At 42.5% G+C, this 13948-nt stretch overlaps 1 protein-coding gene across 1 annotated transcript in view; it reads left to right on the top strand.

The window, feature by feature from the left end:
* Window positions 1-6431: 6431 nt before the first annotated feature.
* The window catches only part of LOC134527695 (coronin-2B-like), a 128106-nt gene continuing 120589 nt past the window's right edge, over window positions 6432-13948 (top strand). The window contains exon 1 of the mRNA XM_063360599.1: window positions 6432-6621. The gene's annotated coding sequence lies outside the window, so the exon portion shown is untranslated. The remainder of the gene's footprint in view (window positions 6622-13948) is intronic.

The following is a 13948-nucleotide window of genomic DNA, read 5'->3' as shown; positions in this document are numbered from 1 at the left end:
CTTTACCTATTACGCCAAAATTCACATGGAGGTAGCGAGGTTCGTGTCAGGTTTTGTCAAAAAACTTCAAACACACACACATTTGTCGGGGCACTACGAATCCACATCGCCACATCACACACTATAAAACAATATTTGTCTGATTCTGTGGCAAACTCTTAAATCTTGCATCCCCTGGACATTGCGCGAGATAAATTTAACTTGTCAGTCCCGTGGAGTGGGTTCTACACACCAATAGCTATATATAAAGACTGTGCAGTCGGTAGGTTGTGAGTTACATAAATACCCGCAGATCTCGGATAGAAGTTGGCCAGTGCGTATTTAAGCAAACCGCGTGTGGTACAGTCACCCAGCGGTTGAACTGTAACCGGACAAGGTTGATATCTTTACTGTGAGGGGTTCGGAGCCACGATGGTTAGTGCAGACCAAGGCTTCCGCTTAATTACACATGGAACATAACGACTCGATCAAAGAGGAAATACTGAAGCTCATGCGATACGAACCGCATGTGCTGCAGATCACGGGTGGATGCAGACTGCCTGTAACAGGGAAGGGTTGTGAGAGGGGCGGGAGAATCCTCTCGTGCCAATTCCATGAAAACAAAACTTAACTATTCCTACGTAAACTTACAGATTAAGAGTCTTATAGCATTCCTTTATAATTGAATGGCATTGAACATTAATTTTACAGATATGATTTACATGATTATTTATGTTATGATTAATAATTAGCTGCTAAAGTCAATCAGAATATTTTTTATCACTTACTTGGACTATTCCATCAAATAGTGTTAAAGACGATACTCACAAAAAATGAGTGTTGATTTACTATAATGCCCTGAAGGGGCCACACACATCTGACGTTGTACCGACCGAAGGCCATTAGTCCGGCCTCAGCCCGCAGTACTGGCTCCTGCTGGCGGAACGCACCCCTCGCCAAATCTCCACCTAGATGAGACGAGCGGCGTAACCTTGGTGCATGGAGGGAGTGTGTCCCCCCCCGCACGCCAACCCCTGAGGCAGTTCTGATCAGCTTGCGGCCCGGAGCGGACGTGCGCGTACCGTGGGGAGCCTTCAGGTTTTGTCTTTCTGATTCCTCACGACTGGTAACTATAGTCTCACCAAATACCTATTTCAACGCAACTCCCCACGCGACTCCGGGTCGGTTTTTTTTCTGCAGGGATTAACCCGGACATCGCTACTTTCCGAGTCAAGCCACCGAGTCTAGGGGACATGCTGGGGCCGATCGACCCACCCATGGTTAGACGACAGAGTTAGCCTGGCGCCCTCCCTGAAAACACTCCAATTTTCATGTACAGCTCCTTAGACTCGCCGCGGGAATCGCACCCGAAACCCTGGCTGATGGCACGTCCTTATAGTACATTTCCCTTTTTGGAGTTTTTCACCAGATTCAAATGTTATATACATTCTTACGGGGATACACTGGGCCCTTCCTACTGTCGATCATGGGCCCTGAGTGAATGCGATGCGAGGGTGTGTGCTGCCAGCAGGGATGTATATTAGCAGGTTGGGAACCAGGCTTAGTGACCATAAGAAGTCTACCTCCCCCCCCTCCGAGAATGTCAGTCTTGTCCTTCCATTAGTTACCTATGGCATGATCGCACAATAATGGTAAGTAGCAGCCCATGGTGGTCGCTGCTGCTATGATCTGCGTTCTGGTGACAGGTCGTTCTGCAGTGTTGCCAGTCAAGGCGCCCATGCTGCCCCAGAGGTGAACACATACACTGCCTTTGATACAGCGGAGAATGGCGGGGGGCCAACTGGCAGTTTTCCATGATTATAATCGACCAAGTTTCTCGGATTCTCGGGAAGTAACCACACCCCATCTGTTGGCGAGTACACACCCTTTCATCCCCAGGGTTGTCTATCCTAGTTGGAAAGGTTGCATCGGCGAGCTGTGCATCATGGCCTCAGGCCCCCCGGGTTAGCGGTGGGGGTGAGTCTGGGTCGACCTCCTCTTGTTTGTTATGATAGATGTAGCACCCAGGGTGTCATCTGTACCATACTCCTCTGGTTCTTGCGACACATTCGTTATGAAGAATGGCATTGGACGTCTCCGTTGGTGGTGTCATCGGCTCAGGGTAGACGTAAGGCGCCTCATGGTTCTGGAGTGGCCTCCATTCTTGTCACCTCTGGTTTCTCCAGGTGGTTTTATTACTGCATCCTGTGATGTCTTCCAGGTCTGCCTCGTCCGATGTCATTTCCGTGCAAAGTGCTCGTGATAAGGAGACCCCAGGGAGGGTGGCGAGATGCAGGTCATTGTAGTGTATTTTTTTTTACCTTGGTATCAAGGTGAAATCAAGTAGGTCGTTCACCCCAGCCTGCGGTAAACTATATAAGGGCCTCCCCAGCACGATGCCAGACCACCACAATAATTCCAGGGAGATACTTTTATATGGTAAGGGGGAAATTCAATGGACCTTCCCTAAGTCGTCCACACGCCTTGCGCGGATGTGATGCGAGGTTGCGTGTTGTTAATGGTGATGTATATTAGGGGTTGGGGACGGGGCTTAGGGACAATAGGAGGTACGACGTCAAACTATTTCTCGAGTAGTTACATGTGCTGTTTACCATTGTTTGATTTTATTTTATATTTGTGTTTACAAGAATGTACCCAAATTTGATCTAGATCCAATTTTGGGGCGAAACCCTGTGACGCCTGTGACAGCGTCACAAATTTTTTTTTTGTTCGTTTTCTCGCGTTGTCGGAAGGTGTGACTTATCGCGCCATCTAGGAATGTTTTGGGTCGAGAGTTGTACGCTAGCAGACTGGCTAATCTGGGTAGCGCTGCGGGCGGTGACTGTTGGAATTAGCTACCGCGCATGCGCGGTAAGCGACCAGTCAAGCACAGCGCTGGACAGAGAGAAAAAGGGAGTGACTCGTGAGTTAGCAGTGGGGCCAGACGGTCAGTGTGGGTCTATGATAGGTACCTCCGGTGAATAATGCACATCACGACTTCAAGAAATGATTTTCACTTAACTTGATTTATGTGTAATTCGTGGACGAGAGGAGAAGAGAGATTTCAGCGTGTATATGCTGGACAATGCAACGCGAGGCTTGTGCGGGGAAATGGAGTGTAGTTAACCCCCAGTCGAGTCCTCGATCGCCGAGGAAAATATCAGCATAGACCCGGGCTAGTTATGAGCAGAAGAAAAGCAGCTACGATTGAGCTATGGCTAAAAATTTTTATGACAAGATAATAGTGGCCTTTTCTTTTCTAAATACGAGTAAGCATCGGCGCGTGTGAGAAAATTATTTTAAGAAGTTATGAAATTTTTTATGTAATTTTTTTTGGAGTTCGACACGACACGGCGGGTTGTGGAATGAGCGAGAAGGTGTGAGATTAGTCTACCGAGTCAACTTGAGCAGCTGGCACAGGAGGAGGACAACATTTTATAAACTTAAATTTGGTCTACGATTTGATTTTTCCTGTTTATTGCGGAGGAAGGGAAAAGATCGTCTCGACGGATTTTTTTTTTTAAAATGAAATTTGGGAAGAAATGAAGTTTCGGCAGTAGCTGAGCGACCGAAATTTCCACGAAGTTTAAATGGTTCGTCGTATGGAATGCAGCTGGTTCGAGAGTCTGTGGTTGCAGTCGGCGTCCCAGCTGTGCAGATGTCCTTAAATCGTATAATGGTGGTGTAGTGATTTTTTCTTTTTAAATGGCCTTTTTAAATTATTTATATTGTGCGTCGTCCTGTTCCCGATTGCAACTAAAGGGGTGAGTCTTGAAAAGTATATTTCCTTGGGTCCCTGTGGATGGTGAAGAGCTAGTAAGAAGTTATGAGATAATGAATATAATATGCCTAAGGGTTGTGTGAGAGAGGAAACCGTGTGACTTTTTGAATAAAATCGTACTAGATTCCTTAAATAAGTTCTAGTTTTTTTTTGGTGATTTAAGTTTTGCCGGAAATATTTTAGGCATTTTATTGTTTGCATGCTGCCCGCCACCGTAAGTTGGAGAAAAACCTGCCATGCGTGATTAGTGAGATTATTATATAAATTTTTATAGAATTATATTTTTTATATTGTTGATACTTTGAGTGGTATGAAGCTTTATGAGCTGTAAGAGATTAAAATAATCGAGAACTGATAAATTATCGTGAGATATAAATTATTACTATTGATGTTTTATTGAATGTTAAATGTTTTATATAAATTTTTTATAAATTTTTTTTATAGAACTATATATTTATATTGTTGATACTTTGAGTGGTATGAAGCTTTATGAGCTGTAAGAGATTATGATAATCGATAACTGATAAATTATCGTGAGATATAAATTATTACTATTGATGTTTTATTGAATGTTAAATGTATTATATAAATTTTTTATAATTTTTTTTATAGAACTATTTATTTATATTGTTGATACTTTGAGTGGTATGAAGCTTTATGAGCTGTAAGAGATTCAAATAATAGAGAATACTCATCTGAGGCTGTCTTGTGTGATCGACGAAATTATGAAAATTTTGTCACACTAATTGTCTCTTTTATATTAAATTTTATAGAACTATATTGTCATACTGTGGGTACATTACCATATTTAAATTATATTTTTTTGAATGTCGGGACTTGCTATAGGAAAGCTCTCGGGGTGGGATAAACAAAATATAATAGTATTTTAAAATTGTTGTCAAGTAAATTTATATTGTATATAGCATGACGCCGTCCCCGCTACCTCTGACTATTTAGACGTGATTTTTGTTCAGTTCGTGATCTCAGGGAAGGTTCGGCCTTGTGGCTAGAGGCAGGGGTCAACGCAGTAGGGCCCCCCGAGCTGTTATGGCCACTCGGGACGCCTGAATAATAACACAAAGCTTTTGAAGATAGTTGGTGAATTTAATACAGCACAGCCCAATACATGGTGCTGCCCGTTCTGGCCGTAACGGTTTGCCCGACGCGACTAGTCACACGCGCAGCTCACTTCCTCAGTGGCGGCTCACGATTTTTATGCGCGTGAGGGGCTGACTCGTACACGTGATGCGATAGTTACAAAAAATACACTCTGACATGGCACACGATATCTTGACGCACAATACACTACACTATTACCTAACTCTAAATAAACTGGGCTAGCAGCACGTAGGCCCGTGTCTCCGGCGACTCTACGTGGTGTCTAGATGTGTCCCAGGGACTGAATCGTTATTAAGTTCGATGGCACGCGTCGCCTGCTGGCTGCCCCGTGCGGGCCAAAACTATGTAGCCGGTAGGCTAGGTTGGGCGTGAAGCGCCGACGTAAATCCACATAATCTCCCCACAGTACTTACGTATGACGTAGAACACTCATCTTGGAGCACTGATTGAATTAAGTACCTCATGGTAAATTTAGGCCGACCGCGGAACTGTACGTAAAAGGTTGAAAAGAAATTACACTATTGAAAAACTACATGTCGGTGAATGCAAAGGTTGAAGGTTCCGCGTTGCGCGCAGGCTGCCGGCCTGGGTGATCTCTCGAAGGACACTGACTGTGTCGCCGCGCGCGACCCCCCTCCCCCGCCAGCCCTCCCGCGGAAACGTGTGAATTTCGCGGGAAACTGAACCGTCCAGGTTCGGGACAAATCGCACAGTGAAACATGATTTTGCAAAGACTTAATTATTAATTAATGGAAAATAATGTTTAATAAAACCTGTGGAAAACATAATTAAAATAATTTGTTGTAGTGCGGCGGAGGGACATGCCACACCCGGCCGGATCCTTCCGCCGGTGCAGCACTCGTTGCATGGTGTTCGCCTCGTCGCACGCACTGCACTTTGCTGCGCGCACGATTGCGTTCGGTGCACACGTTTTTACGAGACGTTGATGAGGCATAGCGGTCTATGCGACAGAGGAGCATTGGCGGTCGGCGTCAAGCGTATGAAAATGGAGTATGAGTTCATGCACTTGTGGTGAACTTGTGGTGATGCCTGTGAACCCACGCAACAAAAAAGAAAACTCTACCCACCTCTATTAAAGTTTTTATCTTGTACCTGAATTTTGAGATTTTAAGTTTACTTTGATTGTTGTAGTAAACCTTTTTTGTATTTGAGCGCTGTTGAGATGCGCAGATTAGTAGTTGTTTGCAAAATAATTAAAATATATTTATACCACTGAGCTCTGCTCCTTGTTTTGTTTAACGTAACCTTTTCTTTCCCTTTGATTTAGTACCCTTGGGCCAATTGTTAGGCCAGGTTCTCCCTGCTGTAAGGGTAATAGGTAGAGAAGGATTACAACCCTAATACGTTATTTCGTTCTCATTCGTACATATTGTTATTCTTACATTCATATACCGATCAATTCTTTTCATATATTCAGTATTTGGTTTTTGATACAATTCCCTATCTAGCGGCAATATCGTCTGCAGTATCTCCAACGTGACTTATGTGCGTTAAGAGAGAAATATATGTACGTGAATTTGGCAGGCCTGTAGACTACTTAGGCCATGATTTCAATCAGTGACACTAGTGAAAAAGGTTGTATGGAAGGTGAAATGCTTCGTGTTTCTGAGGAACGTCTTGAGAAGCAGTTGGTGGATAAAACTAACGATTTAAACGTTTTAATAAAATCTGTTGTAAACAATTTGATTGACATTCGTGGGTGCAATAAGCCAAAGGAGAGAGTAAGTTTCATCAATTTTGTCGTATGGATTTATTTTATTTTACGTTTCATAACGTTTTTAGTTTATGCATCCTGCGGTTACCATAATATATCATTAATTTGTATAAATTACATCATTTGGATACTTACGTAAACTGTAGTGGCTTTGATAGTGAACTTAGGTATGCGCGCAAGAGCAATCAGTGATAGGCGGTTGATACCATCGGCATCGACGTTTATGTGAAGCCAGTTGCCCTCTTCAAATTCACTTCTCGCAATTTATCTAGGCTATAGGCTTGTGATAGAGAGACCTGGAAACAGAAAATCCGGGAGTTCAGGAACGTTCCAATATTTTTAATTATCCTTTAAATAGCGGTGTGGTGCGCATCTGATCTTTGTTAACTCTACTGACATTTACACTAATCGATCAAAAGTAGAAATTCTAAGGTGATTGTTTAGAATACCTAGATCCTGATGTCATGATCCTGTACACATTGATCCTATTTTTTACATGATGTTTGCTGTTTTAATTATGTCGGAAGATCCTGAAAATAACATAAATATCAGAAAACAAACATTGTATCAGGTCTTGTGGATTTTAATTATTTATTCACCTTGCCACTGAAATGAATTTTTATATCTAGTTTTTCTTAAGTCTAGGATCTGTTGACCTAATTAAAACAGCAAGCATCATGTACCACAGGATCAATGTGAACTGGATCGTGGTATCAGGATCAAGGATTAACTTTGATATTTACGTTGTACCGACTGGAGGCCATTAAGCCCGGCCTCAACCCGCCAGTATTGGCTCCTGCTGGTGGAACGCAGCCCTCGCAAACTCAACCCGGGTCAAACGCGGAGTATATACGCAAGTACTCCCAGTATATACATTTTGTCACGGAACTGTCCTGATGCAAACAACTGATAATAATTCACGGAGTAAGCTCATCAAGCCACCCCCTTAAATTAACACGTGATAAGAAATGTGCGTCGTAGAGCACGAGTGTTAGCCCCCTCCGGGCACATGTTTAATGAACGCCCTTAATTCTCATTGCGCCTAGAGCCTTAATTTAAGTAAGATACAAGGTGCTGAAGCAATATCCAGAACAAACCCACATACATAAACATAACCATTGGTTTTTACCAGTTAGTCAGTAGTCTTTAAGTTGACTCATCTTTTTAAATAATATTTATTCAATTTCTTAAACTAAAGCTTTAATCAATATTTCATAATACATTTGTCAGCATTAATATTCAAACAAGGGTCATGTAGAATTAACAAGTAAGTTTTCAATTAAAAACTGAATAACTAATTTATTTTCTTCACTCGTGTTTTGGTGCGCGGTGGAACTGTTTTTCCTCCCGCGCGACAGCCCCCTCCGGCAGTCTAGATCAGCTTGCGGCCCGGGGTGGATGTGTTAGTGTGTTCGTTCCGTGGGGAACCTTCAATTTAGTAACTCACAGATTCTTCACTCTGTTAAATATAGTCATGAACCAAAACCTGTTTTACGGTGCAGAGCTTAACCCGGCCGTCGTAATTCCTGCCTAAGGCCATGGGCCACAGGGCCGCCTTAAGGTCAGTCATTTTACGGACCTGGCCTACTCCAGGACAACCAACGAACTCCCCCCTCTAACAGACTGCCTTAGGGAGAGACAATCATAATTAATCAAGAGTAGTGTCGTGTAAGATTGTGTATCAATTATGTCCAAATTATCAACCAAGAGTAGTGTCGTGCAATATAGTGTACCCAAATATGTCCGTTAATAAATATGTGTACCATTCATTTTCAGTTCCAGTGCGTGTATTACATCTGTAGTTAGGCACCAGCTACCTAATGCTGAACAGGGAGTGTCACCATTGTCTACTAGCAGTTAATATCACCCTTAAGATACAGCCACCGAGTCTAGGGAAGCATGCTGGGGCAGATCGACCCACCCCATTGGTTAGACGTACGAGCTAACCTGGTGCCCTCCGGGAAAAACACACCACAAACCACCACCAGCCCCTTAGACTCGCCGCGGGACTTGAACCCGAGACCCCGGCCGACTGCAATATGTGATATGAAACTTTTACACTCTATTAAAATACTTTATAATAGTGTGAATGGTTAGGTTAGCAACATTAAAAATATCTTAAAATAGTGTGTACAGTACCTACAGTAAAAATATTAAGTGTATTTAAACATTTGGTTAAGTTTAACCATTTCAAAATGTAACCAACTTAACCCTGCTGTCTTTATTATTTTATGGTATTTTTAATATTACAAACCAATCATTTACTTAATTTAAAAGTTTATCTAAAGCAGATAACCTAACCCGTAGTGGTAAAATTTTTATGTCATGGCTTTTTAATCACTAAAATACTCAAATTCTGAACATACATTTTTCAAACACTAAAGACGTTCTTCTATTTACCCAAAAAACAGCATTTCTAAATTCATTCTGGTTTCTTAAAAATTAGTGTTTATAGGTTACATTAGGTAGCCTATTTAGTGAAGTGGCTGTTTCCATGTTGTGATTTAGCATAACAACTACACTTCCGTTGTGCACCAAAGTTCGCCAGTGTTCACAGCTTGCATGAGCAACTGTGGTAGCATGTATTTATAAGATAAAAACGTGCAAGAAAAATGTTGATATTGTTTTTTATAGTTTTCAGTTACAAAGAGACTAAGAGAATTGTGGTGTTACATTTATAATACTCTAAATAGTGTGGATGGTAGGTTAGGTTAGGTTAGGTTAGGTTATGTTAGGTACAATGAAAATACTGTGAAATTGTGTGAAAGGTAGATTAGGTCTAAATAACTACATTCCTAATCAACTAGTAAAATTATTTTTACAGTATTTTTAATGTAACTATAACTACTAACTGACCTTTCTCACGATACCACAAATTTGTAATATTTACCTTTAACACGCCAGAATGTGGCCTTGGAATGGACTGTTGTGAATGTTAGGTTTGCCCACACGGTGTGCTGCTAATTAGCATTTTTTGGCACAATTGTGAATTTGAATTTTTAAATTATTATTTTAGCAGTAATTTTGTAGCTAATACTAAAACTTTTTCTACTCACTGCACACTCCCACTTAATCTTTGTCAGGCTAGTTACCCAATTTTTTCCCAGCGATGTATCTGATTTTTGCCAACGCTTTCATGAGCCTACATGCAGGCTCGTCTTATCCCCGCTTTGGCGCATGCCTATCGCCTGTAATTCTTCCTATAGCCATGGCAAGAACTGCTATGCCCTGCAAGCTATCAGAGCAGCCCGTTTCTAAGAGCCCGCCTTAGCGAGCAATTTCAGCCATGTCCTGGACTCAGTTTCCGAAACTCCTGGCACGTCCCCAGGCTCTGTATATCTAGTTTCCCACTGCCCTTGCACATTTCAACCTTCCTCCCCTCTTCAACCTTTCCTGGAAACACTGCCCAGAGCTTTGACCGGTCCTTAACCCCGGCCAACGACGACATGTCTCAAGGTCTGGTCACGAGCGTTCGAATGTACCGCCTCTGACCTCTAGTGGCAGTTTTTGAGTTATTTTCCCTGGGTGTTTGAACGCCTGCCCCTGGTGACTCATGCTCCACGGACTTCTTGGCACGACGTCAGACTGACTACTTCGCTTCTCAGCCAGCCCTCGGTAAGGTTCCACTTTTTTCCTCGTACTAGAATGTAGTCTGCTCATCAAGGGATGATTCCCTGAGTCAGATAGTAGTTAGTCAGTCTGTGTGTTCAATGTAGAAATTTTGATTTTTTTGACTAAATTTTAATAATTATAAATTACGAGTGCTTCCGCATCAACCACGCTTTTTCGGTACTGTCTTCGCTCACCTCCCGGCGGGCACACTTCCTGAGCGCAAGGAGCAACACCCTGTTTTGACAGGGTCCAAGAGCCTGGAGCCGACATGGCGACCACAATCTATTTCTTGTCCTCGGTGACCAAGGACTGCTACGGCGCCCTGGTAGCCCATCTGTAATATAATATATCATCCTTGGCTATTTAGGCTACTACTTCGACAATCCTGAGAGATCCTGAAAAATTATATAATTACAGGACTTTAATTAAGCTTTGTTCAAAGAATTACAATTCTGGGATTAATTTTATTTTCATTGTTTTACTATGGCAAATAAAACATCTTAATAATATTTTGATTAGGCCGGCCCATATAGTAATTTTTATGGTATTCATGTATTAGTATTCATGTATTTTTAAGTAATCAACTTCTTTACCAAACCCATGTATAATGTTTTGTGTACTCATCTTCCCTCATCTATAAAAGAAAAATAAATAGAAGCACAGATATAGACGAAACTGCACTTGTTATTTATGCATTTGAAACTTTAAGATCCACCTTCTCCCCAAAATGTACCCAGGGAGTGTATCAACGGGAAAGCAAAAACTGGTGTCGGCCATATCAGTTCTCAAGTATTGTAATGTAACCTATAAACTGTGCTTTCTCAGAAACCAGTAAGAATTATAAACTCTAATTTTTGGGTAAATAGAGGAAAGCGTTTAGTGTTTAAAAGAAGTATTTTCAGAATTTTATTATTATATTGATGGAAAAGCCACGACCCAAGAATATTACCGTAAATATCACTTTTTCGTTGACATTGCTCGCCATTTCGTCTTTCCACGTGAACATGGTGGCACTAATAGCACGAACATGCTCTATACACCACGGTTGTGTTGGTGGGAGCAGCGACTGGCCAAATAAGCAAACTGCAAGCCACCTTTCGTTTGGACCAGTAAACACGCCTCCACTCTTACCAGTGGCGTAGCGTGGGTGGGGCGGAGGGGGCGGCCCGCCCCGGGCGGCAGCCCGTGGGGGCGGGTCGCCGGTGAAGCGGGTTGAGATCTGATCTATGATTCATTCATTACATGTGTCAGACACACTTTAATGTTCCATTTTTATCTAACATTTTGCGCACCAACTATTTTTTAATATTTATTTAAAAGAAAAACTGCGAAATCACTGACAGAGCTCTTATAATGTTTGTTTACATACGAACGGCAACATCGCATCACGCCGCGCGAGCTGAGTTGAGCGGCACTCCTTATTATGTTCATTACTCATACAAAATATTTTGTTTCACACGTCGGCCCGTGTCGATGCCTCTCTTTCGCACTCATTGAATTTAGTATTACGCATTGTACTGTAAAGTTTGACCTTAACCCAGGGCAAACCAAACAACTTCCGCAAACCGGGACACAGTAAAACTCATATATTGCCCCGTACCGCGAGCGCAGGTAAACCCAAAAAAATATTAAAACCCAAACTAATAGCAGGCTTAAAAAATACTAATAAGGTTGCGAACAGTGAGAGGAGGCAGCAAGTTAAAAAGACGCAAAATTTATATGACAACATTTAATAAATATATATATCATAAAATCGTTTCATCACAAATCGGCGCATCCATCATAAAATACATACCCTACAACTACTTATAAAAATAGCTATATAATAATACTAAAAAAATACTTTAACAATTCCCCCCAAAAATTATAATTTGATCATATACTTCGGAGCTCCAAAAATTAAATATAATTACCAAAAAGGCATTTAAAATATATAAGAACATATTAATACAAATACAAATACAAATATAGATACGCACCGGGCGTATCACCGCTGTAAATACCAATTAACATAGGCGAAATCTAGCAAAAAATGGACACACCTTAACATGCAAATAAATATACCAAAAATTTAGCAAATTACAAATTATGGGTTTACAAGCCCTTCTCAGTTAAGTCATTTTCTAACGGTCGACGCCTTTTTTCTTCTAGGTCTGGCAGGGATTGGGTGAAACACGCTGAACGTAAAATCCCTGTTTCAGTTTTATTAGTCCGTTAATTTAAATCCCAAAAATCCACAAATTATAGTTTCGCACCAGGGGTCAAAGGGGTCAACGGGGCAAACGGGGCAGTGGCACGGCTGGCACTTACTTGCTTTTTGACATCTTGATGTCCGATCACTAAATACACTCGTTTGCTCACGAGTGTTTTTAATGGCAAACCCTTGCCATTATACGTTACCGTAGCTGCAGGTAATTGTACGGATATGACGAATCCTTCGCCATACCGTCTTGGAGTTTATTTCGGCGCACATAATTCATCCTTGGAAAATCCTCGCGATATTCACACACGCCTCACCAACCACTCGCGTTCATCGTACCAAAGCGTTCTAAATTATATAAATGAACCCCGTTCATATTCAAAAAGGAACACTCGTATACAGTTACTTCGGTGTGGAACCATCACCATGGCCAACCCGCGTTTTAATTCACGTGCGCACCCGCCTGGGCCTACCAGGCGACTCCGCTCGCCCGTCTCACCTGACGTCACACAATCAGCTGTTCTGCTCGCGCGCCGTCTAGCGCAGCGATTACCAATATATTCGGTAGTGTCCTCGAACTTTCCAGACCAATTTAATAACTTAAAATCTTAAACTTAAAAATAATAAGACTAAACAAGAATTACAAATTTCTTTTTTAAAACAACATATAACAAACTTAAATCCAAAATAACTCGTATTACCAGGGCATCCGAAAGATTAATAAAATACGTTAACCATTTCTGCCAACATAAACATTATCAAAGGTAGCAGCTGTAGCACACATGCTACAGTACTGATCTTTGTTTGTTTTAGTGCATCGTGAAATACCGTTACGCAATCACGCTTTACTCGTATGTTTGTTTCGCGAGAGTTTCGGATACGGAACGAAAGTCATTTTGATTGTGTTTCGATCTTTTAAATACTGTTACGATCGCGCTTGGCTGCAGTGCTTGGCGTCGCCGCGCTCGTTCGGCCTGTCTGCGCCCCCTTCCACCCGCATCCTCTCCCTGGTATCTCGTGTCATACTATCTCGCAACATCCTGACCGTCGCAGCGCGCATCTGCCTCAGATCGAGTTACTTAAAAGAGGCCGCACTGCGGCATAAAAGGACTCAAGACATGTTTATCGGCACATTTTGTGGGAACCCGATGCTGTTGCGTTTATCGGCATTCTTTGAGCAGCCGTCGCGTCCTTCGCCAGGACTCACGACGAGTTTCTGGACATTTCGACGGCGAAGGTCGCGCAATATCTCGGAGACATACCGGATTGCTCTGGACGGGAACCCAAGGGCTATATAAGGAGGTAGGCCCGAGGACGTCAGTCAGTCTGAGTCGGAGACTGAGTGAGTTCTCCCGCGGCGGAGATCCGGGTGATAGTGCCGCGGGTGCGGCAGAGTGGCGAAGTCCTTGGACGAAGGTTCCAGGGCAGGGAGTGAGTGAGTTCAGTGGAGTCGGGAGTTTCCGGGCGATAGAGTTGCGGGCGCGGCGGAGTCCCGAGTGGAAGTTGCGAGCGAGTCGTCGTG

This window comes from Bacillus rossius, chromosome 1, assembly GCF_032445375.1.
Source record: "Bacillus rossius redtenbacheri isolate Brsri chromosome 1, Brsri_v3, whole genome shotgun sequence".
NCBI lineage: Eukaryota > Metazoa > Arthropoda > Insecta > Phasmatodea > Bacillidae > Bacillus > Bacillus rossius.
Note: the sequence above shows the minus strand (reverse complement) of the source record. Positions and strands in the feature narration are given on the sequence as shown.